The 27,394-nt window shown below is 51.2% G+C and overlaps 1 protein-coding gene across 7 annotated transcripts in view; it reads left to right on the top strand.

The window, feature by feature from the left end:
• Positions 1 to 27,394, top strand: part of LOC133352518 (MDS1 and EVI1 complex locus protein EVI1-A-like) — a 258,386-nt gene that overhangs the window by 173,043 nt on the left and 57,949 nt on the right. Inside the window, exon 1 of one of the 7 annotated variants that reach the window (XM_061568220.1) lies at positions 26,786 to 26,865. The exons of the other annotated variants lie outside the window; for them this stretch is intronic. The gene's annotated coding sequence lies outside the window, so the exon portion shown is untranslated. Of the gene's footprint in view, positions 1 to 26,785; positions 26,866 to 27,394 lie in introns of those variants that run through there. 7 annotated transcript variants of the gene reach the window in all.

The following is a 27,394-nucleotide window of genomic DNA, read 5'->3' on the forward strand; positions in this document are numbered from 1 at the left end:
ATCATAAACTGTCTTGGCCGTTACAAATGTTCTACTAACAACGTGTCCCGTGCCTGCCAAGATGGCAATGTTTCAATGAATGTGAGTGTTTTAAATTAAATCAGTCTTGCATTTTTGATAAATCAGTTACCTGTGAGGGGAGCGGTAGTGTAGTGGTTATTTTTTTTGCACTTCGAACCCAGGGAACCCGAGTTCGATTCCCGCTCACGGCCAACATCAGTGACTATTAACCGAACTGGTCTTGTACTGGGAATAAAAATGAGTATCTGGTGTGGTGTGTAAACATCAGCACTGGGAGGCAAAGGTGGCCGGGCGTGGTGACGGCCATACCAGCCCCTCTTTAATGCCGTGACAGTCTTAATAGGTTCTCGCTAACAGCGATTAACTCAACAGTCTGTTCAATATCTTTTCTTGCATGTGTGCTGCATCTGTCGATGTAACATTTACCCCATTGAAAACTGTTTTTTTTTTAAGAATACATTCTGAAAACGTGACTGTACCATCTTGACATTGCCTATTGATGCACGTTGCAGTACTGTGCTGTAGGTAATTCTACATACGTATGTTGAACTTCTTTTGCACCGTGCGTAGCCAACCGTGCTAATCCATGCCCCGCGAGTGTGTCGGTCGTACATCAAGACGGCTCTGGCAAATTTGTTCTGCGACGCCGACAAATACGCGCACACACCGAGAGACGCTTTACTTTCTGCTTTGTAAAGAAAAACACTCACGCACGCTCGCCCACACGCGCGCACACAACGCACGCGCACGCACACACAACGCACGCTCGCCCACACGCGCGCACACAACGCACGCGCACGCACACAACCCACACGCGCGTACACACAACGCACACACACAACCCACACGCGCGCGCACACACAACCCACACACAACGCACACGCACACACAACGCACACGCACACACAACCCAGACACAACGCACACACAACCCACACGCACACACAACGCACACACAACCCACGCGCACACACAACCCACGCGCGCCCTTGTGTTGCATAAGAACGAGCTAAATGCGCGTGGTGAGGAAGACGCGGCGTCCGTCAAGGGGGAGGGGTGGGGGGAAGGAAGAGCTGGGAGCCACGCAAGGTCAGATGGTCTGGGTCGTTGTTCCACTTGCTGTTGTCTCTGAATGGCAGCCGCCGCGGCTGCGCTGCTATATATTGGGGAGGGGGGGGGCGATCAGCAGCAACGCAGCCTCGCGCGAATGAGACATCCGACACAATTAGACCTCTCGGCCCCGAGTGGACGAGGTGCCTCGATCCCTCCTCGTTCCCCCTTGATCACCCTTGGTCATCCCACGGCCAATGCGACTCTGGGTCGCCCGAGAACAGCTGAGCGATGACACCCACACAGGGACAGGCCTGTGGCCCACGTGCTCAGTGTTTTCATCCCCCGACCCCCACCCTCTTCCCCTTATCCGCCAAGGCCAGGAGGTGGCTGGGAAGTTGGTATTAAAATAAAGTTCAACGTAGGCGTAGAGTTTCAATGTTTGAACAACAACAAAAAACAAGCAATGGTGCGCTCGCATACATTTTGAGTGATAACCTCGTGATGTAAACAACAATTGAAATCCATGCGTAGGCTTTCACGAAGAACACTATGCTTCGGAACTGACACAACAATTACATGTGATGCGTATTTTAAAATTATGTCTCCTTGAGAGACAACAAATACAGCGAAAGTTTAATTGAAGAGGTGGCCCACTACGAAGTGTGAAAGACATGTTCATGATTGCGAGTGGGAATACTGTAAAGATTATAAGGTATATTTCTTAATAATTGTGAAGATTAAGGGATAATATCAGATGTTCCAGGACTTAAACAATTTCTGTCATTTTCTGGGATATAAAAAATGTAATCAGATTTACAGAGGATTTTTTTTTCGAAATGTTTAATCACATTAAGCATGGTGTAAACGTGTGTTTTGACAAAACAGGAAGGCAATAAAAGATAATCTCCACCAAAATTAGTTTCTTTTAAAGAGCTTTCACTTTCAAAGCACTGCACACAAAAAAAACCTCGAAGCAACGAATGTACATCTTGAGCTGTTAACCACGCATTGAACAGCCCTCCACTGTCTTGCTCTAAACTAAACTAGACTTTTTATTTTATCAAGTAAGGCCTACTGAGCTCCTTGGCCACATGATAGCTAAACTAAGTGGCTTATCGCGTGTAAATTAAAAGCAGCCAAATGCCTTTAAACGTGTAACATTTCTTCTAAATGTGGAAGGTAAAAATCGGCGGACTTGGAGAAAAATCCACGCGACCACGGGGAGAGAGACACGCAAACTCCAAATATACAGCAGCAGGCGTCAGGGACGGTTAATGATCCCACCACCTCCTGTATACTAGGCAAGGTAGTTAACATCTCGCCAGCACTCATGTCAATGCTGGTGGAAGGGTCTCTGCTCGCGGGAGTTTACTCGAGGCAGCTCTAGAGAGCCAAGCGTTACCCTCTCGAGAGCTCCTCAAGAGGGAAACGTTTGGCCTATTTTTCTCCTTCTACGATGGCCAGACGTCTTGTAAGAGGTTCGAGTACCCACACTCTACCCCACCACCCACGCGATCTGTCGAAGTTTTGCTCCACGCGCCCGGGAGCTGAATCTCGAACGGACTTTTCAATTAAAGGTTTCGCAGAAGCTCCCGGCACGTGGCATGAAACGTCAGGCGTCATACCCGACAGCACATTTTCTAGAGCCGTACAGCACAACCGAGAAACCTACGCAGGAGGTCCTGTCTTGTGGACATGTAAACAGGCCCATGCGCGTCCTGGACTTTTCAACATGAGTTTATAGATGCTGTCAACGAGAAGAGATACTCCGACGCATCGTGCACAAGAAAATATAATTTAAATGTTCAAGAGCATTCCTGCGATGACTTTAAACAAATCACAGCAGACACATCACGGGATCACTCTCCTCCTCCCTCCTCAATGTCAGTTTAAAGTCTTTTCTCCTCCTTGACGAAGCTTCAAACCCACTTGGGGCATCCAAGGGCCACGCAGCAAGGTGTGTCTCTGCAAGACAAGAGCGTCGTGTTTGCTTTTGGGGCAGTGTCTCTCTCTCTTTGACTTGGCTCGAGTGGCTTTTTAAGTCGCGCGTGGCGGCCGCGTACTTGCCATCGTCGCCGCCGCTGACTGCGCGACCGCTCCGACGCGTGTTCCTTCATGCCAGTGAGCCACCAACCCCCCCCCCCACCCCGCCGCCTTCTCCACCGCCTCGCCCTGCCGAGAGGACCCTGCGTCAACTTTACGTGAAACCGTTTTCTGCCCAAAAAAGCCGTGAGCCGCGGGGAGCGGTGGGGAGGTTTGTCCGCGCCGCAGTTATTGTTCGCCGCTGTTTGTTGCGCAAAAAGGGGACGCTCGGTCGGCAAAGACGGTAACAGATGAGTTGGACGCGCCGTCGATTTATCTTAAAGGGGGGCATTGTGCCTCCGATTGCCTTCCGTTGGCAAAAGCCCTCTTTCGTTTCGGTAGGCTCCCCCCCCCCCCCTCACAAACACGCCGCCGCGTTGGGGAGGGCGTTATGCAATGTTTTCATTTGAATGAGTGCGTATAGAATGCCGCTTATCCAAACGTTCGGACGCACTTCGTCCTTGTCCGCCGGTTAAACTGTCAGAGGGAGAGAGAGCGGGCGAGCGAGCGTGCTTTTGTCGTGCGAGGCTTTTGTTTTTTTCATGGGCCGCGTAGCGAAGAAGGAGTGGTGGGTGCGGTGGGGCGATGTGCCACCGCACCCGAAGCGAGGTCCCAAGCCCCGGGCCGGCAGTTGCTCGAGGCCGATCGCTGTTCGGCGCCTCGGTCGGGGATGAACCCCCCGCGTGTGAATGGCGTTGCAGGACCCCCGATTTCGAGTGAAACGTCAGGGCCACGTGCTTTTGGAAATACAGAGCCACGAGTGGACAAAACATGCAATTCGTTCGATCGCAGTTGTATCTAAAGTTCTGTATTGCATACGCTACTCCCATAAATTATATTTTTCTACGGTTATCGGCCCTTTGTAGGAAAAAAATGTCATGTATATCGGGGGTTCGGCAAACCTAGATGCAGTGGTTTCACGAAATTACGTGAGAGCGTCAAATGGCTTAGAATGGATTCAAATGAATAGTGTTAGTGTGTATACTATACTTTCGCGGCAATGCAGTTATTAACCATGGAATGAATTATGGATCTTTTATTGCGTACACAATTTTTACTTTGATTTAAAAAAAGAAAATGAGCAGAAGCAGCAGGAGTGTGGCGCAGTGATAACCCCCCTCATGCTACGGAGCAGGGAGAACCTGGGTTCAACTTCTCCTCCCTCGCTCGGGAACCTTTCTGGGTAGAGTTTGGACTCTCTCCCCCTCCGGGTTCTCCCATTCTTCTGCCCACAGCTGAAAACAGACCTTACAATGTAACCGCTATTGGCCAAACATCCCAATGAGGCAGGATCCTCCTGAAAAACGAGTGTTCTGACTAACTGTGGTATTCCTAGATAAATACATAATTCATGTAGATGCAGGTATTTAATGTACTTTCCTGCACCTACAAACTTATGGGGATCGGTGGTGGTGGGGGGTTGGAGAGCTGCAGGGGGAGGGGTTGGGGGTAAGTATGTATGTAGAACTTCACGCCTTACGGAGCCAACCGTGCGAATCGCGGGTGAGATTTGGGGTGGGGGAGATATTGAACACTGCCATCTGCAGACCTTCTTTGCGTTCCCCCAGGTCGACGTTTCGGTCTAGGGGCCACCGAGCTTGGTCCCGTGTATCCCTGAGGCTACGGGACGCTCTTCCAGGAGATATCAGGGAGGGATCTCTGAGTCAGTGGACTTTTTTTAAATGCGCCTTGAAAACTTATTTACGCGTTTACGTTTATTATACGTTTAGTTCATTCAGTTAATTATTCCTAAAATGTATTTGTAATATTATTTTTACACTGAGTATCTGCTGACGCTGTTTTCTGTACAGCGCTTTGAGATTCTTCATGAAAAGCGATATATGAATGTAAGCATTAATTAATTAATTAATCTCGTGGTCACCTCGCAGGCCCAAGGCCTCACGAGACTCAACTCTGCTGCTTTTGCTTCTGTAGGGCTGTTACAGAGGGGCTGTTTGTGTAGGGCTGTTTGCATAGGAGCTAACGGATAACAAACACAGTGGGCGGGGACTCCGTGAGCACACGGGGTGGTGCCCGCAACGACGTCCGCACTGGACGGCGTGAGGGGGGTTTCGATCCTCTAGGGGGGTATAAAAAGGGATGAGCCAGAGAGCTCGGGGTTGAGTCTTAGAGTAGTTAAGGGAAGACGGAAGACCGGCCAGATAGGCCCTGGACTCCCCCTGGGACGCCGCCCTTGTAAGGGCAGCGCAGGCTGGAGCCAGTGGCGTGGTCCCGGAACCAGAGTTAGTCCTCTGGGATTCCGGGTACCGTAGCCCGACTGACCAGTGTCGGGCCAGACAGCCTCCCCTAGCCCGTTAGTGGAGGACTCGGCTAGGAAGGCTAGCTAGAGGTGAATTCCCAGTTATACGGGTGAGGGGGCCGATACATCCCTCCAGTGCTGTACGACATTGTGTAAATAAATACGTGTGCCTTACTACGGTGTCCACGCGTCTTCAAGAGTACTTCACTTCGATCCGAAGAAAATACAATTTGGGAACTTTTAGGCAGCTTCATATCGTAGGTGAAATCAAAATATAATATGTATAGGTCGTTCCGAGTGTGCATGCGTGTGAGTGTGCTTGCTAAGAGCACTTGCCCCAACAGTCTGTTCAGGATGTACGGGGGGGATCTTTCTCTTTGTTGCGTGCGTGTGCGCTGATTCGTCTAATGCTCTGATACCACATGGATGGTGGACAGCCTCAAGTTATTAACAAATTCTGTTAAAAGCTTACGTTACTGTGCACCTATGGAACTTATTAATGATCTTTGAATATCCCTTGTAAAACGTCGCGAAAAAATAGTCGGATTAGGCACAATTTTTTTTATTTATATCGCAAAAGGCTTATACAAAGGATTTCCAAAGGGGATTTGTGTTTCACTCCTAGAGATTGCATGTCATGCCTTTTAAATCAAGATGGCATCCGTCTACCCACTCACCCACCCACACACACGTGGTGTGAGTGGCGGTCCAAACCATTGTTAACCGTCACCATCATCGGCTCCGAGCACTCGGACAGCGAATTGTGATCCTGACAACTTTGCGATCACCGGTCCATTGGCCTCGAACTCACCTACCCACAACTCACCTCCTCTCCCACCTACTCACCTACTCAGCGGTCAAGCAGCCTGGAACTCACCTACCTACTCACTCACCTACTCGCCCACCCACTCACCTCGCGGTCAACAAGCCTGGAACTCACCTACTCACTCACCTTCTCTACCACCTATTCAGCAGCCTGGAACTCACCTACCCACTCACTCACCAACTCGCCCACCCACTCACCTAGCTGTCAAGCAGCCTGGAACTCACCTACCCACTCACCTACTCGCCCACTCACTCGCCTACTTAGCAGTCCATCGGCTTGGAACTCGCTCCCTGGAACTCGCTCCCTGGAACTCGCTCCCTGGAACTCGCTTCCTGGAACTCGCTTCCTGGAACTCACTGCCTGGAACTCACTGCCGCTGCTCGATGTTTGAGACTCTTTAGGGACATTGAACCGGTTTGGTATAAGATGCAATAGTTAATAGTGCTTACAATGTACGAATACTGTACGCTCGCGATAACCTCGGTTATAAGAATTGCACGTTCATCAACGTACGTGTTTACTAAGGGGACAAGACCATAACACCCATATCGACATCTGTGTCATCCCCGAATGCTCGTTCAACCAGCGTGTTCTGTGTGTACGTATGTTGAACCTCTTGCACCGTACGTAGCCATCCGCGGTAATTGGAGGTGGGCGGGAAAGGACAGCAAATAAAACACAAAAAGCAGTTGTAAAGAAGAGAGTTTTCAGTCTAGTTTTAAGAGTGCATGGCTCCAGTGGCTTCCTCAAATCGGAGGGAAGAGCATTCCAGACGGCCGTAGAAGCGCATTTGAAAGCGCCGCGCGATGCGGTGACCGCCGCCGTTGTGCGATGGCCGTGGCCGTCTCTCGCGACGATCACGGCGGCGGGAGAGAGGAGACGCCGCCTCCTCCGCTTGCCTTCAGATCCGCGGGGCCGCGGGCCAGAGGTCGCAAACGGGTTTTGATTTCTTACCCGTACCCGTACCCGGCCGCACCAGGGTCGCAAACGGGTACCCGTACACGTACCCTACCCGATACCCGGCTACCCGTACCCGGCCGGGTATCGGATAGGGTACGGGTACCCGATTGCGACCTCTGGGATGAAGCCATGTTGCAGGCGCGGGTGGGTTGATTCTAGGCACTTGAATTGTGAGAAGAGACAAGACGTTGGGTAATGAGTGACAAACGGTTACTCACCAGTGACTCACGGCCTACCCGTACCCGTACCCGGCCGCACCAGGGTCGCAAACGGGTACCTGTACCCAGCCGGGTACGGGTAGCCGGGTATCGGGTAGGGTACGGGTATCGGGTACCCGGTTGCGACCTCTGGCGCGGGCACAGTCACAGCGCCGGCACTCTCCCGTCCGCCTGCGGCAAGGTCCCCAGATGACGCTCTTTGTTCACCGCGTTGATGTTTTAATTGCACGCCGTCCGCGTGGCAATTGTTTTTGAGGCCAAATTTATCTCCGAAGTGACAATGCTGTCAGGGTGAAATGGGATCCCATGAGGTGCAATGATGTGGAGGGAAAAAAAACATCAATGTTCATTTTTCTATCTCGTTTTTTTTTGTTACGTTGACATTTTCTTCGTGTGTCCTACACCTTCCGTGTTTGTCTTCATCTCCTCAGCTTGTCTTTCAAATTCTGTGGTTCTTTCGGTAAAGTCACTTAGATAGAAGAAAAATAATAACATTAAAATAATAAAAATAAATTTTAAAATAAAGTGAATAAGTTCAATATTTGGGGAGAACATTTTTAGACTCTGGAAAACCTCCAACCACTCACCCACTCCACCACCACACTGCAGGTCACAAAAACTCACTCACACACCCACTCACCCACTCAGCCACTCAACCACTCACTCAATCACTTACCCACTCCACCACCACACTGCAGGTCACAACAACGCACTCACTTACACACTCACTCAACAACTCAACCACTCACCCACTCAACCACTCACTCACTCAACCACCCACTTACTCACCCACTCAACCACTCACCCACTCAACCACTCACCCACTCCACCACCCACTTACTCACCCACTCACCCACTCAACCACTCACCCACTCAACCACTCAACCACTCACTCAACCACTCACCCAATCAACCACTCACTCAACCACCCATTTACTCACCCACTCACCCACTCAACCACTCACCCACTCAACCACTCACCCACTCAACCACCCACTTACTCACCCACTCACCCACTCAACCACTCACCCACTCAACCACTCAACCACTCACTCAACCACTCACTCACTCAACCACCCACTTACTCACCCACTCAACCACTCACTCAACCACCCATTTTCTCACCCACTCACCCACTCAACCACTCACCCACTCAACCACTCACCCACTCAACCACCCACTTACTCACCCACTCACCCACTAAACCACCACACTGCAGGTCACAACTCTTTTCTCTCCGCTTCTTCCCTCGCACTGCTCCACTTGGAAACACTTGTGACCTTTGTCAATTCGAGGAAACTGTCTCATGCATTACACCTCCAGTAGTGCCGCCTGTTTTTTGGCCGCAAGGCATCTGGGGACGACGTTCATCCGAGCCCTGTGGCTCGGAAATGTTGAAGCCACCAAATCCCAATCGTGCATCGCAACAAACGCGAGAGATGCACCCCCCGGCAGTGGACGGTGACGAGGCAACTTCTAAGCGCCGCCGACTTGTCACGGAACTCGCGGTTCCGTGAACCGCGCGCTCGCACCCGCGTCCTCGCGCGCTCGCGAGAGCCCCCGAGCTGCTGAGCGATTGAGATCGCGCGAGATTCTGCCACCTGCTTCCTCTCCGAGATGACAATGGGGAGGGGTCGTCTCCGGTGGTTTGTCTGTGCCGTGCGCGCCTTGCGAGCGTACCGTCGCGATGTTATGAATTGACAAAAAAAAACCCCATTGCGACAGATGCGTATCTGCCGGTGCTTTCCATGGGGCAGGTGCATCGTGAGTGTCCTGGCACCGTCGTGCCGGCAGCGAGGGAACTGGGAGGGGATGCGCCTCGGTTTTGGGTTTTTTTTTCCCCCGACGCGCTCCGCGTTTGTAATTCTTGCCGCACCTCGCCACGTGCCCCGGACGTGCGACGATGTAAATCCGAGCACGCAAATGAGTTGTGAGCTCACGCACGGTGATGCCACGTGTGCCGTTCCAAATTTATTTTTTTATTTCCTCCCCCTCCCAAATCTTATTTAGAAAGAATTAATACGTCCCGAAGGAATATGGCGGACTCCCGTGGATTCGACTTATTTCTAAATCCTACGAGCTCGAATAAAAAACACACGCATCTTTACGCGGTAATGCAACGACATCTCTCACACATCGTACGAGATGTGTCGAGCTTTTTAAAAAATATATATTTTTAATGAGCACTATATACTGTAGATGTAATTTGATTAAAAAGTAATATGTATTTTTTCCCCACCAGTAATTTTAAAGCGTGGGTACCATGTCGGCAAAACGAACGAATCGCCATTCATAGTTCTCGCTGGCGGATTGTGGGGGGGGGGGCTCCATCCAGCAGTGGAGCAGCGTGTCGACGAAACGTCTTTGTACGTTTGCGTTACATTTAACACCCGAGGGGGGCACGCGAGGTGACTTCGTTTCCACGCCAGGAACCGTCACGGCGCCCGCCCTCCGAGCGGCACCTCGCACCCCGAGACAACCCCGGTGGCTCACGGCTCCTTCGGCATCTGCCCAGCGGAGTTGAAGAGCCGCGTCTCGGTCGGCAACATTCCCTCCCACGTCTCCGCCGTATCGCGTTTCCCGCTAAACGCTCTCAAAGTTTGGCCGAACCGCAGCGGTAATATGCTGATGGTTGAACTCCAAGTCGGCGGGACGCACAGAGGCCCGCGTGGCTTTTGGGGGCATCTTGTTTGAAAGGGGGGGGGGGGGGGAGGGATGCTTCGCGTCGTCTGTGTTTGGACTTGTTGAACTTCTTTCACACCGTACTGTAGCCAACTGTGCTCGTCGGAGGCCTGCGCTGGGATTTTGTGACGATGGATTCTTCTCGTCAAGTTCAGATTTAACCTTTGTTGGCATTGGCCGAGCTCGTGAGCCCTTGTAGTGTTGAAGCGGAGACTCCACATTAATACTTTGCAGCAGTGAGTATTGGTAACTATGCTGTGCTGATGATTTCCAATGAAGACAAAACTTGTTCTCATGGTTATCTATAACTGCATCGCTGCTGCTGTTGGTCATAATTTTTGACATATTTAGCGGTGACCTAAGACTAGAGGATGACAGTGCACATCTTCAGGAAATTATCATGGTTTATGAAAAATGTACAGAAGCTGATTCTTTTTTTACACATGTCTGGATGTTGTTTGAAACTGGAGATGGGTGTCGTATTCTGTGCTTGCGGAGAGGAAGCGAAATATTTCGTCGATGAACAACTCGGTGAAACTCGTGTCACATTAATGTCAGGATAATTGTTGAGGCCCTGTCTTTACTCGCGATCATGCAAGCGTGTGCGTCGTTGAAATTTAATCTGAATTCACAGTGGAGGCGAGGTTTGTAAATAAATACAGAACTCCTCTTAACCGTGACCCAATTACTCATGACTCCCGATTATCCACGGTAGCTGTCCGTGAGTAGGATTGTGGATAACTCCCGCGGATAATAGGATCTCCCACATCGCTACAGACAGGAGGAGAGGTTATATGCTTAATTCCCAATGTGCTGCGTGTATGTATCTATGGCAGTAAATCAAGTGGGTTGAAAGATCACGTGCACCGGCCCCTGAGAGTTGTTCGTTCGTTTTAGCAGAAACCCTGATGCGGGGCACAAATGGAAAGAAAAAAAAAACTGGAGACAAATTCCAAAAGTGTCAGCGCAGTGCACTTTAATCGCTTAGAGCAGGGGCGTAATTTGTGATTCATTAGGCCATGAAAGATGTAAGTGAAGTCACGATAAATGTTTTAACCGCGCTAAGTAAATGCTTTCTTTGATCATAATCAACCATCCGCGATTTCTATTAAGGTTTGGAAAAACATCACAAAGTTGCTTCAATTGAAACGGACCAAATAGTGGGGTTCTTTGTTTGTCCGCTTGGTTATAATTGGCACTTAATTTGCATTATTTCTGCGAACAAAGTGGCGAGATGCATTGGGCACAGCCTTCAAGTGCTTCCTCTCTGCGTGGTTTGACTCATCCTGCCGTCTTTATCAGATTTTACTTTTTCCCCACGAGGTATTTTTTTACATATCGCACGATAAACAGAAACATTATACGGCAAACCACCATTCCATGACCTCTTACGGCCGTGCTACTAATCAAGCCATGCGAGCATTGAAGAGACCCGGTTTCATATTCCCCTCTCAAAAAAAACCTTCTAAAGTTCCTGAGCACCTTCCTCAATCCAAGCAATGTATTAACTCTTATACCGTATATCACTCACACACGCACTCCAACGGTGCTGTTTGTTGCTGACTGCTTGGTGTTTTGAGACTTTGATCCTGTGGTCAGCAATGCTGGTAAACAACAAGAGAGCAGAATATCCCCAGCACTGCAAGGGAGTCCGAGCACACGTGACTGCACGGAGACTGGCAGTGACGATCCTTGAACCTCAGCTTAAAGCGTCTTCGTCTTTGTACGTGACCTCCCCTGAGCCCAGCAAAAACAAATCTCTCTAAAACCGGACTTTTATAAAGGCCGCGCTGCTTGTAACGTGGACACAAACTCCGTGTATCCTAGGAAACTCGGCGTGAAATACGAGCGGTTGTTTCTGGAACAAATTACAGTGCTATTTCTGCATCTGCAAGCAGGCGGGCCGTCACAACAAGCTCGTCACAATCCACGGGGGGGGGGGCGGGGGGGGTGGCGGGCGGGGTGACACCTGAGGTCTAAGAGGCCCAAGTCTACGGGAGAAGCCCTGTGCCACCACCGTCACGAGGACCCAGGCGTTCTCAATCGCCCCGGCGGCGATGCGCCACAATCGAGGACCGCATCGAACGCGACGACAAAAAAAAACCCACCGTCGTTACCTGAGCATCGGGGCGGTGGTGCTCGTACCCTGCTGAAACGGCGATCTGGCTCGGTGAGCCTTACCTGGTGGACCAATATAGATATATAAATAGATGACATGGAGACAGAAGGGAGTTGTGCTTTTATGGCGAAGGTAGATGGAGTGCGGCTGGACCCACCCCCACAGCGGTTTGTTCGTGGGCAATTACACCAACTGTTGAGATATTGAGACGTTTACCACTACAGGAAGGCAGTCAGAAGACACAAAAGAATCCACGTGGAGCTTAAACAGCTCCCGCGTGCCGTGTTCTAATTAATGGATGTGAATTTTTTTGCAATTAGCCACGCGTTGGTGAGATGAAAAGTATTTACGCCTCATTTGAGGTAATTCTTTGTATGTCATTTGGTTCAGTGGAAAACCGTTAGAGCGCAGTTGGAAAACAGTTGTTCGTGCCGTGCACGTTTTCACCATTGCACTGAAACAGCTCTTCTCTCTCTCTCTCTCCGCTGCGCTTTCGGATCACGCCGCCGTGCTGCTCGGCACAATATCCGACGTTTCGCTCCACGTACTGGAAGCTTCTTCAGGAAAACTCGGCGAAAGACGCTCGTAGAAAACTCGTCCGGGGGGGTGGTGGGGAGGGGGGGAGCTGATTTATTGTATTTAAATGTTTCGTCAGCTCGAGCCAGATTGACGTCTGCATGAAACAACAGTCGCGTATCTCATCTATGATGCGGGAGGGGAGGGGGGGCATTGTTCGTGATGAGGACATGGGTAACGATTATTCCGATAAGAAAAGTAACCCGCAAACAAAATAACAATGAGAGACATTTTTTTGTTGGATTAGCTAAAAAAAACCCTCAATATTTCAAGAGCCGCAATGCATTTTGAATACGTAGACGAATGGGGTCCTTAAAGACCAACGTCACAAAGTAGCCCCTTAAAGAGCCGCACGTGGTACCGGAGCCGCAGGTGGCCGACCCCTGACGTAGACCCCTGTAGCCAAGAGAAAAATCAGAACCCCCGCCACCACCACCACCACCACCCCATGTTTTCGGATAACCCGTGAACTCACGCTCGCCTCGTTCTGTGGCCCATTCCTAAGCGTTGGCGCTTGTCCACGTGACTGTTTTTCACGTATTGTACTTTTCGGCAATTTTATTTGTTGTTGCTGCTTGATATGTTCTTTCCCTGGCTCCCGCGTCAAGACTATCACAACAACAACAATGAAGGTTTTGGGTACAACGCGCCGCGGGCGCATCCCCGAGTGGTGCCGAATTACCGATTCTCCATCGAACAGGGCCTGAACAGGGACGAGTGAGCAGATCCACACACACCGATGACCGCTCCCGCACAGGAGCAGGGTTCCCACCACCCTCCGCTACGATGCGCGTCCCGTGACAAACACCCCCGCCGCTCGCGGATGCAACTGGGAATGCCCGATGCAAATTTATTGAGCAGATACCATGGAGAGAGCTGAATGTTTGAGAAAGGACGTGGCTCACAGTGAGACGGACTTGTATTATTTGGAATCAGAATCTTTATTTAGTCTGCAGGAGGAATCCGATGAGGAGCACGTGATCGGTGAGTTACAACTCTGAAACAATACATACACCGACAGGAGTGCAAAGTATAGGAAAGCGAAGCCGGTCACGAAATATATATGAAAATAAAGTATTAAGGACAAATTGTATAAGTACATAAATTGCTGCCCGTTTGTCAAGTCCTACAACGTGCCAACACGTTTCAGCTCAAGCGTTGTTTGGTGAAATAATTTCCACGTGAATAGAGAAGACGGAAACGTCGACTCCATCGCGACTCTGCAATGCTCCCACTTTGTGCAATCGCCGTTGAATTGTCACGTAATCTTCACCCACCAAGATGATACAAACGTAGAAGAAAAAAAACATTTTCCTTTTGACTCTTCTCTCAGTCTCTTTGAAGACAAGGTCCCACAACTGCGAGCGACAACAACACCAAAAAAAACGTGAAATAACATAAGCCCCATGAGTTACGTATCTGGCGGAAGACGCGAAATAGAAATCTGCGGGAGCGCGAGCGGAGACTCCGACACCGTCGGTGGCTCGTGACGGCGCTTCGAGAAGTCGAAAAGTGGCCATTCTGGTTCACGGCTCGGCACAATGTGCGTGATTCTCTTCCCTCTCTATCGCCAAGGGATGCTGTTCCGACCGGAGATAGCTTATCGGCAAACACAGCAGCAACGGCAATAGCTCATCATTTCTCGGAGCAGACGGAACCGTAAACCATTTCCACAAAAACCGGTGCCGCCACCAGTGCCCATAGACGCCCCGATATCTCGCCGCGTTATCTTCTGAGCACTAAAGATAAGCGTTGAAAGAAGTTGAAGGGTAGGGGATTCGAGATTTTTTTTTTAGTTCTTGGGTTTTAAAATGTGTGCTGAGCCAGCTGTGTGGGGTGGCTGTTGTGGATGGTTGGCGGCCAGGACGCCTTTGGGGCCAGCCAAGACGGGCCAGCAGCTGCTTAGAGGACACTCATGCGCAGGTTGTGATTCTACGGCTCGCTAGCAGCACTTGCCCCAAAAAGTCTGTTAAGGCTATACCGGGCGGGCAGGCGGGGGGGGGGGGTATCTTTGTCTTTGTTCTACGGGCTGTCCGATGGCATTATCGGGGGCTGTACCGAACGTGTCCGACGTTTCGCTGCCATGTGCTGGGAGCTTCTTCGGGAACTGAAAGAGGAGCGCGGCTCACGGTCTCTCTAGCTGTGGCGAGATGTTAACTACCTCGCCTGGTACACAGGAGGTCGTCGGTTTGATCCCGACCCTGACACCTGTATATTTGGAGTTTGCATGTTCTCCCCCATGGTTGTGTGGATCTTTTACGAGTCCTCCGGATTTTCCCTCCACATTTAGAATTAGCATGTGTTTAGAGTATTCGACTGCTGTAAATTTCCACATGATGATAAGCCAATTCTTTGCGCCATAATTTGCAGCCAGGTCGCTTCTGAATGAAGAGCTATATAGCCCAGTTGACCTTACCTGCTAAAATAAAAAATATATATTTTGGTTTAGTTTTAATTGTTCAAAAAAATAGTAGTCTAAAAGTGAGTCGACGGTTCAACTCCTGAAGAAGATCGGGATCTAACCCACGACCTCCTGTATACCAGGCGAGGTACTTAACAACTCGCCACCGTGGAAAAGCAGTCCGAACCAGCGCCAACAATCGCGCAAGCTCCGTGTTCTGCCAACTGAATGAATGAGTTTTTTTTATCCGTGTGCAAGTGAACCTGAGTTCTGCTCGGTACCCATTCCCCGTACAGGTGGAATGCAAAAGAAATGTTTCTACTTGCTGTCCTGCCTTACCGTCGAAAGCCATGGGAGGGCGAATTCAATGCCCTTGGGTCAAGAGTTTCACAAATTGTGTGCTCCAACAAACCTCATCATCATCATCACGATCCATAGCCAGATGGTCGTCATTTGTTTCCATTTCCCTCTGTCTCGTGCCAATGTGCTCAAGTAGTGGCCGCATCTCTCTGGCTCCAATCGCTAACGTCGTCAACATCAAGTCATTCTCCGTGAGGTCTTCCTGTATTTCCGGTTCCATCCCTTTTTCCCGAACAACAACAACAACAACACCTTTAAATTTCCTGTTGTCCTTCCTCCACCAACTCTCAGACACATCTTGTTGGCAGCTGTCGCACATCCTGGTGTGGAAAAACAGGACCCTGGATGTCCTGCTCCGAGTACCAAACACTCCTCCTAATCTCCGTGCGTGCTACGTACGAATGGGTAAAAAAAAAAAATTAAATGAAAATATTTGAGAAAGGCTTGGCATTTTGGGTAGTAATAATAATAACAAAGTGGCCCTTGACGTTGACACCCACTTACCAATGTCATTCTTTCACACGTAGCGTTGAGTTCCTGAAGGCTCGGCACTTGTCACAGAACGGTGACACAATTTTTTTCTTTTGTTTCTAAGGTGTGTCAATCCCAACACCGGTTGCTTTCTTTACCACCTCGAGCTCTCGCTTGCTCTCGCGCATGCCTCTCTTTATTTTTACCACGAGCACAATCGCAAATGACAGCCCCTGACGTCAGCGTTCAAAAGATCATTTAGACATCGGGTTATCCGCGGCATGGACAGGGGAGCAAACTTTTGTTTGCGAAGGGCCAACGACTTTTGAATTCGTTTATTGGCCCCGGCCGGTTTGTCCACGAAGGCCGGAGCCTCTCCTCCGGACTGGCCTTGGCTTTCTTTCAGCAAAGCAACCAAAGAGAGAGAAAGGAAAGGAACATGACGGGCAACTTTACAGGTAATGGCATTGCATGTATGTGTGCGTGTTTATATGCCTGTTGTACGTTGAGCTTCTTTCGCACCGTACTTAGCCGACCGTGCTAATCGGAGGTGTGATTAGCACAGAAATTAGTTTTCAATTTATATTTAAAAGTGCATAGCCCAGTGACTTGCTAAAAGCGGAAGGAAGAGCATTCCAGACGGCTGCAAAAGTGCATCTGAAAATGCGGGATGCGCTGACCGTCTTTGTTCGATAGCTAAGCGAAAGTCGCTGCTGCTGCTGCGAGGACGACTGGAGTTCCCGTAATGATGGTTTATCCTCCTTGACGAGATCAGCGGGGTGTATTGGTGGTTCATTTGTGGCCAGCGCTGTTAATGTGGCAGTGATGGCGCACGGCACGGCACGGCACGGCTTGCCTTGCAGGGAGGAGCAGGGGGCCCCTCTACGGCCCCCCGCGTCGGCTCCGGGTGGAGCCACGGACGGACGGCGTTGACCTTTGCACTGAACCACGCCGCCGGTGCCGACGCCACTGAAGGGGCCCAGTTTTTTTCTCTCGTTCGCTCCGATTAGGCAAATGGCCTCTCGAGAGGTCGTTAGCGACGAGGGAGACCGGCGTGGGGGAGCGGCAGGGGGGGACATCGCGCGGAGGGAGGGGAGGGAGATTTATTTCCTCACTTTACCACGGAACGCGAACTCGGAGCCCGGGGATTATCTTAATGAGCAGAACTTTTAAAATGACTGCGTCGCTTAGAGCGAGGTGTGAGTTCACGGAGAGGTGATGTCTCGTGTAACGTGACCTCGGATTAATTAAATGTCAAGTAATTGGCTTGGTTCCGAAGTGAGTGAGTTAAGGAAGCTTGGAGGGAGGAATCACGTTCAGAATTCGGATGAACGCGTCGAAAGTTGTGAAGTTGTCGGGCCCCACAGTTTTTTTCTTCTTTCAAGGTTGCATGCGAATGTCACGAAACCGCACCGACGACGATTCGCGCGGTTGGCTACGTACGGCGCGAAGTTCAACGATCCTGCACGCGGGAAACAACAAGGGGAGAGAGGGGCAGTGCGAACCACCGACAGTCGTGACGATTCGTTCATTGAATCGCAGCCAGGGTGGCAGGGAATCGTTTAAAGCCAAGGTCGGCAACCCGCGTGCGGTGGCTCTTTAAGGAACTGCTTCATGACGTTATTTATTTTTTATTATTACGTATTTTTTTAAGGACCCACCAACATGCCGGCGAATTAATCCGGCTTGAGTCGTTTGCGAAATTTAGGCCTGCGCTGTTTCACGTCCGACCCAGAACATGTGCTCGGGATTACGTGTCGGATGATCCAACGCGTTGTACAAACGGAGTGCGCGCTCGTCACCGCCTTGTGCGTTGCGATAGATCGCCCAGAGTGTGGGGACATTTTGGATTGCGTAACCGAACGTTTCGTGCGATGGCCTTTCCCGTAAATCGGCACATGAGTCGGTGTTCGTACGAGAAACATAATCTGCTATAGCCCTGTTTGATAGTCCGCGGTATATTTGATTCATACTGCCATTCACTATGCCCGGCACGTGTGAAGCTCCCTTATAATGCAATGGCTGACAATGTGTTTGTTTAACACGGCGTTCTTCACGAATTTTCGCCGATAAGACATCATCAATGTGAGGGCCGCTACACATTCGAAACCATTGGGGGGGGGCACGATGATTACGACGACGATGGGGGGGGGTGTTGTCATGTGTTGTGTATTTTCGGGGGGCCGCGCTGAAGGCACCAGTGGCCTCCAGCGGCTCGCAGACCTCGCAGTGTTCCGCTTGTACGACGCGTTGTTTGATGGTTTAATAGCTCCGTTCAGTTTCTTGTGCGTCTCATCTCGTAACATCGATTTTCTTACGTCAACTCAAACCTCCGATGCGTTTATTTTCTTGTGACTATGCTGCACTGGCTGCTGCACACAAAAAAAACTAAAATCTGAATTTCATGTTGATAACATTAACCATAAAAATCCGGGGATCTTTCTTTCCGGCGACTGCACACCTTTACGCGTACTCGGTTACGTCTGCTGCTCGTGCAAATACGTGAAACGACTGTCATACAAATTAAACCCGAATTATATTAATATCCGCCGGACGCTGTGAAAGTCACAAGGGCCCGTTTGCCGATGACTGTGCAGCGACGGACCACCACCACCACGTGCGTGATGAAGACCGATGAGATCACTGCGAGCTCATCCTCACCAGCCGGACTCCTGTTCCATTGACGGAGGTCCCTGGAGCATGACGCGTCTCTCCCCCTTCTCCAGAGTGTTTGGGTCCACGGTTGCTCATCGCCGTCGTGACAATTCCACATTCCTGTGGTGGGGCTGAGTTATTCAGAGGGTCAACGTTTTCTTTAGTTTTTTTCATTCACCACAAAATGCTAGTCATTTTATTGCCCCCCCAGAGAGATGATTGGTGGAGTCACTCCGACCGTGATTTTATGAGCCTACAGCCTTCCGATAGTCGAATGCTCTGACCCAGAGCATAGCAACTGTTACTTGTATACAACCCAGGAACAGAAAAAAGTTTGATTTTATTGAATGATGTCAACATCGTATCGAAATATGTATTTTTCTAAATGAAAGTAGCATGGAACGGAATTGCCTGGACTAATCTGCACTCGTCGGTAAGCTTATGGAGATGCAGCCAGGGTTTATGAATCACAAGCCACTGCCGCGCTAAGAGGTGCGATGTGTGAAAGAACTTGATAACTGTGTGTGCGCGTTGTTGCGGTGAGATGTGTTAAAAGAGGCAGTAAAGCACAGACGGATTGGCGCAAAATCAAAAAAATAAACCACCTCCTGTGAGTTGTAAAAGATGTTGAACACAGGTTCACTGTGTTCCAACACACTAATGCGAGACACACCATTTATTACGGCGTGTTTGGCTGGGACATGTAGATATAATAAAGAACATTAACATAATATCCATAACTTTAGCATTGAATCAGTCCACTACTGGATGAAACCCTCTGCACGCCATGTAATAACGGGTGGTCGCTTGGCCATATTTCACCGCACTGGCCGAGGTATAAGCGCTCGCCGCTGATGCCAGCTGTGGACGGGGGTGGAACTCAGGCCGCGGGGTCAGAGGGTTGTGCACGCGCGCGAACAACGGCGCCACCACCGCACACCCCCGATTAGCACGGTCAGCTACGTACAGTGCGAAAGAAGTTCAACATATGTACGTACGTGCGTACCTCTCCATCGTAATGCTTAAGCTTCTTATTGACTTAGGAAAGCCCTTTTTTTCCGAGTCTCAAGAATTTGCTTTCAGCCGGGTTCCTCCTGCATTGGGATTTTTTGTGTTTGCCAGTTCTGTTTGTGGATATTTACTCGGCTCGTGGAAGGAAATGGGAAGAGCCGGCGTGAATCAGCTCGACGTACAAGGGGGGAGCTAAGCTCTCAAAGCTTTGCACCGATGGATTCAGGAATCCATCGATGTACTGCCATTTCCTGACCACCACGCAGCTCCGAGCGTAATACCACCTGGTATTCCCAGGCAGTCTCCTGACTCTCTACTAACCAGGCTCGTTCCGGCTTAACTTCTGAGATCGGCCGATATTAGGCGCTTTCAAGTCGTTGTGATTGTAAATGTCCCGTATTCTCCGGGTTGTCAGATCCGGTGGCTTCGTGTTTGACCACATTTAGAAGCACGCGTTCAGAGTATGTGGCTGTTGTACATTTCCACGTGATAAGCCACGTCGTTGAGCTATCAGTTGTTGCCAGGTCGCTTCTGAAAAAGAGCTATATAGCTCAGTGGGCTTGGTAAGATAAAGACAGTAGTTGAGTTTTAGGTCATTTATTTATCGTGATGTTCTTACCTTTCCCTTACTTTGCACTCCCATCGTTTGTTAGTCTTGTTTGTTGTTGCAACTTTCTGACCCGCCCCTACTGGACATCTTTGATAAAGAGCGTTGCAGTTCATCGGATTTCGCCAGGATAAATAAAGATTCTGATTCTGTAGAACAACAACAATAATAATAATGACACCGGGTACACATTTTAGGGTGCGCTTTAGTTGCCGGACAGTCTTGCAATCCGTAGGGGAATGTACAGACGCCGCCGAGACACGCAAACAGCACCTATTACTTGATGTAATCATTTATGCCTTTACGACAACAGACGAGCAACAGCAACTTTAAAATAAAAAATAAACCCCCCTGGTATTACCGACCCTTCGTTGAAGCGCCTCCAAAAAGAGAGAGAGCGAGCGAGAGAGTAAACAAACGAATTACAGTAAACATTGTGGGGTCATAAAGCACCCGGGCTGGAGATAATTTCCAAGCAAAGAGTGACTGCGTTTGTATCTCCACGACTGCGCCAGGACGCGCACACACGCAACGCGACGCATGTCTATTGTCACTGTTGCAAAACTACAGCTACCTTTCCAAAAAAATATAATACCTCTCCCAATAAAACCTTATATCCTCACGATAGAGATATGGGGTGTCTTGTATGATTTACTGTGGAGGGGGTGGGTGGGAGGCCGGTGGGTGGAGGAAATAGCTACTCGATTTATTTCAACTTTGGACCACCAACTTGATACAGTGGCTATGGGATTCAGACAGGTTTATGCCAGCAGACGTGAGTAAACATCTCTCATGCGCACCCCCCCCCCCCCCCGTCAGCTCGTGAGAGTCGATGAGGAGTAAAAATTACAGAGCCGGTTCTCAGGGGACACTTGAATCGCGTATATTTAAAAACATTATAAAGATCGCACTTTAAACGCGTTTAGCCGCAGCAGCAGCACCTCCGCCACGTATCGAAGCAATCGGCCGTGATTAAATTTACGGTGTCCATTAGCACCGGGGTCACTAAAAACAAAGTGCCTGGGATCTCAGGCCCACGGGCCTTCTCATGGGCAGCCAGTCACGGCAAGTTGTTCGCTGAATACTCTGATAGTGCATTGTCTTTGAGTTGTACGCCTTTTGGCGTCATCTGGTCCAACACCAACGGAGACTAGGCTCTAAGAAAAGCTGTCTCGAGTGTGGACCAATCAACTTCAAGGACAGTGCATATCATTATCAGAGTTGTTTCTTTTTGTTTGCATTTTGACTGCTTGTGTTGTGGTTATTGCAAACATGATGCCTTGTATAAAGGTGTCAGTTTTGTACCAGTTGAAAGGGTAAAAACCTATTACTACATGTTGCCACTGGTAAAGGAGATGTATCATAAGTTGTTCGCTGTTTATGAAATTCAGATTTCTGTTCACCCACCCCCCCGCCCGCCCGCACCAAGGCAAATGGATCAATCGGTCATCCCTCGCATAGTGGGGACTGCGTGCAGCACGAGGGGACTTCACGTCTTGTCACGAGTGGGGGAGTTAAGGCCGCGTGCATTTTAAGCCAGCTTGACACGAGTGCTTGTGTGTCTTTTAAAACTCTGCTATGACTGCACGTGCGCGTGTGTGTGTGGTAGGGAGCGGTGGTGCAGCGGTTAGCGCACTGCGTTACGAACCTGACAACCCGGGTTCCAGCAATGCCAGTGACGAATATCAGAACCGGTTCTGGGCCTCCCTTACGTTGACTCAGCCTTAAATGAGCAGCTGTGTGCACATTGGCACTCGGCAAGCGAAAGCAGGCCCGGCGTGTCACTGGACACAACATCCCCTTGCACCGTGCCGGCCTTTAATAGGTGCTCGCTGACAGCACTGGCTCTAGCAGCAGTCTATGTTAGGGCTATGGGGGGAGGGTGAATCGTCGTGTGTGTGTGTGTGTTTCCCCCTCTCAGGCCTTTGTGCACGCGTGCATTGTGGCATGAAGTGTTGTTTGTATTCGAGTTGTGAATGGACTTGGGTTCTTTGGAAGACAAGTCAATCAATGTTCTTTATTCACTCAGGTGAGAGCACATTCAGCTTTGTTATTCCTCTCGCAAACAAGGCTGGGATCGCAGGGCGAGTGTTACAAAGGGACAGCAGCCGATGTGTGTGTGTGCGCGTGTGTATCGTCACTCGTGTGTGTGTGTGTGTTTCGCATTTTAACTGCAAACCTTCATCGACGCGTTTTAATTTTTACAAATTTTACGAACGGAGTCTCGCTACCATTCGCGTTCATTCCGGCCAAAGCTTCAGACTTCTGCAGCATCGGCGTCACTTAAAATGTCGCGCCCTGCCTCCATTCACTGTTTATGAGCCTTCGAACAAAATCACTCTCGCAGACGCACACACGAATTCGTCGGCTCGCCAAAGCCAAAGCGGGGTTGGTAGCCTGGTTTGTACTCGGACGGGTGACGATCAGCGGAGCTTGCCAGGTGTTGTAGGCGTGTGGCTGAGAGGTCGGTGGGACAGCATTTGCTGGGTGTCACCCGCATCCATCGCGCGCACGATTCGTTTTCTCCAGGTTCTCTGGTTTGCTAGCCACGTGAAGCCAAACTCATCGTAGTGTAGCAGGACCCTCCAGATAAAATGCGTCTTCAGATTTACTCGAGATTTCCCTGAGTGATTTAAGGGCATCTCCATCATTATTAATATCTTGGAGTGGCGGCGCAATACTTAGCGTGCTGCATTATGAACCTCGCTACCTGAGATGGATTCCCGGCCATGGCTGATATCAGTAGTGAGTGATATCAGAACCGGTCCTGGGGCAGGGCTTCAACAATCCATCCACGTTGACCGGAAGAGTGCAAAACAACCCCGTGGCTGTGTGGCCTAGAGAAGGCTCATCTAGCAGTGGACTCAAAAAGGTTGAAAATGAGAAAGTACTAACAACACAAGGGGCTGTGCAATCACAGGACCAGGGGGGGGGGGGGGGGGTGCACTCCAGCACAGTGTGGCCGTCATCCAGCAGTGGATATCCAGTGACTGACGATGACGATGAAGTCTGTTGGCAGTGGAATGTTTTTCAGAGCAACGTATTCTCATTATACGCGAAAGCGTACATTTAACAACAGAAGATGAAGTGCTTCATGTCCCCCGCCCCCCGCCATCCTGCGCTGTATAAGCACCACCACCGGCCCAAGCACAATTCGCTGAGGCTCAATTTCAAGTTAAAACACATTCATGTCCGCGTACGTGAAAAAAAAACATTCCGACCGTCCGATGCATAAGTTAACACTCATCCCTCTCTCGCTCCCTCCTTCCCTCCTGCCGCCTATTCAGCCATCACTCATGACCCTCTGTCAACTCCACAATGCTTCGAAGACGTCTCCCACAATATCGGGGCACGCACACACGCACGCACGCACGTGCGCTCCCACTCCCCCGTGTCAGTGAATGCGTCACGTGCGGCATGTGGACACGCGGGGCGTTGGCGGTTTGAGAAGGCGTGTGCGTGTGCGCGTGTGTGTGTATGTGTGTGCGTGTGTGTGTACGTGTGTGTGTGCGTGTGTGTGCGCGTGTGTGTGCGTGTGTGTGTGCGTGTGTGCGTGTGTGTGCGTGTGTGTGTGTGCGCGTGTGTGTGTGTGTGTGTGCGTGTGTGTGTGTATGCGCGTGTGTGTGTGCGTGTGTGTGCGTGTGTGTGTGCGTGCGTGTGTGCGTGCGTGTATGCGTGTGCGTGTGTGTGGGCGTGTGTGTGTGTGCGTGTGTGGGTGTGCGTTCGTGTGTGTGCGCGTGTGTGTGTGCGTGTGTGTGTGCGTATGTGTGCGCGTGTGTGTGCGCGTATGTGTGCGCGTGTGTGTATGCGTGTGTGTGTGCGTGTGTGTGTATGCGTGTGTGTGTGCGTGTGTGTATGCGTGTGTGTATGCGTATGTGTATGCGTATGTGTGCGCGTGTGTGTGTGCGTGTGTGTGCGTGTGTGTGCGTGCGTGTGTGTGTGTGTGCGCGTGTGTGTGTGCGTGTGTGTGTGCGCGTGTGTGTATGCGCGTGTGTGTATGCGTGTGTGTGCGTGTGTGTGTGCGTGTGTGTGCGCGTGTGTGTGTGCGTGTGTGTGTGCGCGTGTGTGTATGCATGTGTGTGCGCGTGTGTATGCGTGTGTGTATGCGTGTGTGTATGTGTATGCGTGTGTGTGCGCGTGTGTGCGCGTGTGTGTGCGCGTATGTGTGCGCGTGTGTGCGCGTATGTGTGCGCGTGTGTGTATGCGTGTGTGTGTGCGTGTGTGTGTGCGGTGGGGAGCGGGAGGGCAGTGGTTAAGCGCGTGACCCTAGCGAGCCGGCAGAGTTTGATTCCCGCTCCCCTAGGTCGACTCGGCCTTGAATGAGAACCCTGGGCGGTGTGTAAACATCAATATTGGAGAGACAAAGGCGCCCGGGCGTGGTTTTGACCACCCCACCGCCTCGTTCGCTGTGCCGCCCTTCAAAGGTGCTACTCTCGAACAGCACTTGCCCCAGAAGTCTGTTAAAGGCGACACGGTTGGGAAGGGGGGGCCTTTGTCTATTGTGTGGCTGGCATGCGAAAAGGCCGATTCAGCTTTCGTTTGTTCATCCATTCCGTTGATCCTTTCATTACTTCACTCCGAGAAGTGTCCCCGCATGTCGGTCCGCATGGACCGAGAGCTGTCGGCCAAACCGGTGGCTGTTGCAGCGAGGCCTTGCAACGCATCGCCCGCAATCGCCGACTCCAAACACAATCAAAGCCAGCAGCAGCCGCCGATGATCGCAGATTCACTCACGGCCCCGTTGATGATAAAGATGTGCAGTCAAAAGGAAGTGGCGACTCGAGAAAGAAAAAATGTACACGGTGTGGATAAACGCCTACGCTTCTGCGTCACCGTCTGTCTGTGTCTCTCGTCGTCTCGTCGCTTCGTCTCCACCGTGGCCGTCCTCCCGTGGCGTCGTTTCCCGTCCCTCTCCGCCGCTCGTCTCGACTGCCGGGGCATCGTCGCTTCGAGCGCCGACGTGCGCTGCCCACAAACCCGCTTGCGTTTCGGCAACAAACGAAAATAGCGCCCTTTCGAGTTTGTTTAAAGTTACGTCTTTCTTTAGGGGGGGGGGAGGCGTGTGTGCGCGTGTGTGTCTGTGCGTGGGGCCGCTCACGTCTCTGTCAGCGGTGGGCCCGTGCGTCACGCGCAAACAGAATGGGCAGACGCAAGAGGGCTCGGCTGTCGTTACAATCAGAATGAGTTTTTTTTGTTTATTCAAACTGGAGGAATCCGATGACCTAATGAAGCTCTCTTTGACAGATGTCAGTTAGATCCCCGCCCCCTCTGGATCATCCTGCCGCCGCTGGCCCTCGAGATCTGTGATGTCGCTTCTGTGTCACCCACCACGCCAATGACGACGGCGCTTTCCCTTCTTCCTCCGCCGAGCTTTTGTCCACCCTCCCATCATCCGTGGTGCAACAGTGGCAGCAGCTGGAATCTAAATAAAAAAAACTCGCCTCCTTAAAAGCGGCCTTCACTCCTTAGCTCGGGCCGTTGAGCTTGCAGGTTCTGTTAATTCCCTGGCTTTCCATACGCATGGACGTTGAACTTCTTTCGCGCTGCACGTAGACAACCGTGCCGATCGGAGGTGCGGTGGAAGGGCAGCAAACTAAACACGAGAATAATTTTTAAAGAAATTACTTTGTCAATCTAGATGATGATTTAAAAGCGCCATAGCTCCGTTGGCTTCCTAGCATAGGAAGGAAGAGCGCGTTCCAGGCGGCCGCTGAACCGCATCTGAAAGCACGCTCGATGCGGTGACCGACTTTGTTCGCTGGCCAGACGCTGCATTGGGATCTGCGGACGAAACGCGCCACTTTACAAATGTCAATAGTCATTAGTATTAGTAGTAACCCTAGCGGCGAGACACCCCCCTCCCTTCTCGCGTTCACCAACCACCCCTCGGGCCGGCAGAGCGGCCGCTGCTTCCCACCGCCCGCGAGGGGGCGGGTGGCGGCGTGCGGGCCGCGTGAGAGGCGCGCCCGGGTCGCAGAAGTCATTCGTCTTTCACGGGAGTGGACCGTGGAGATGGAGGAGGCGGGGGGTGTAGGGGGCGGCACCCTTCACTTCGCCCCCACCCCTTTGCCCTCAACCGAAAGGGGTCAGGGTGTCAGGGTCACGAGGTCATTGACGCCGGTGCTTTCTGATGCCACCGCACCTCGCCATTGCTTCCTTCCTTTCGTCTGATCCTGGCAGCCGTTTTAAAATAGCCACCTGACCCCCTCGGTCCACTCGTGGAGTCTCCCGTCGCCATGTGGCTCGAGGTCTTCCTCTTGGTGCCCGCTGACCTCTGGGTGCCTGGCTTGGTGACCTTCCCTTCGCCACTCTGCACACGTGTCCCGCCCATTGCATCCTCCTTCTCACTGCATCCACAGCGAACTTGCTCGCCCCATCTTCCTGCACTCTGCACACGAGTCCCACCCATCGCAAACCACCACCGCCGCCTCTTCCTGCTGCTGCTCCAGCTGCTGTGCACGTCCACGCAGAAAGACACTTTGAACGTGTGTGGGTGTCGTGCGCGCGCAGTCCGGTTGGCACGGCGGGGGACAATAAAAACCACTTCGCTGCCGCCCAGGGAGGTAAGGACGAGCGCGGGAGAGGTCAACCGACGATCGACGGCGGGCGGCGAGCGAGCGAGATGGCGCGCCTGCTGCTGCTGCTACTGCGTGGTTTCGCCATCCCTTCGGCAAGCGGGAGGGGGGGGGGGCTGTCTCGCCAATCGCTTAGCGTGATCGAGAGCAAAGCGCCCCCACGGCGGCGGCCTCCGACGCGTTGTCGGCGAGCGAATAAATCACGCGCCCCGACTCTGCTTTTGTTTCGTTTCTCCAGACGTGGCTAAGAAAGCAATATAACTCAAAAATGGTTGTCTTGTGCGCTCAGTGGAAACTTAAGTGACGGGGTCAAGCCTTAATTATGTCCGAAGGATCCCATAGGAAGGCGTGCTGTGTCTGATGGGAATGGGGGCGAGAGGGGTGTGGGGCTGGGTAAAGTTTGTGAGTCGTGCGTGCGGAGCGACGACTACGATGATGATGACGATGACGACGAGGATGACGATTGATGATGATGACGACGACGATTATGACTACGATGACGATAACCACGAGGATG

The sequence above is a fragment of the Lethenteron reissneri genome, chromosome 40, assembly GCF_015708825.2.
Source record: "Lethenteron reissneri isolate LAM-NWPU_2019-01 chromosome 40, ASM1570882v1, whole genome shotgun sequence".
Lineage (NCBI taxonomy): Eukaryota > Metazoa > Chordata > Hyperoartia > Petromyzontiformes > Petromyzontidae > Lethenteron > Lethenteron reissneri.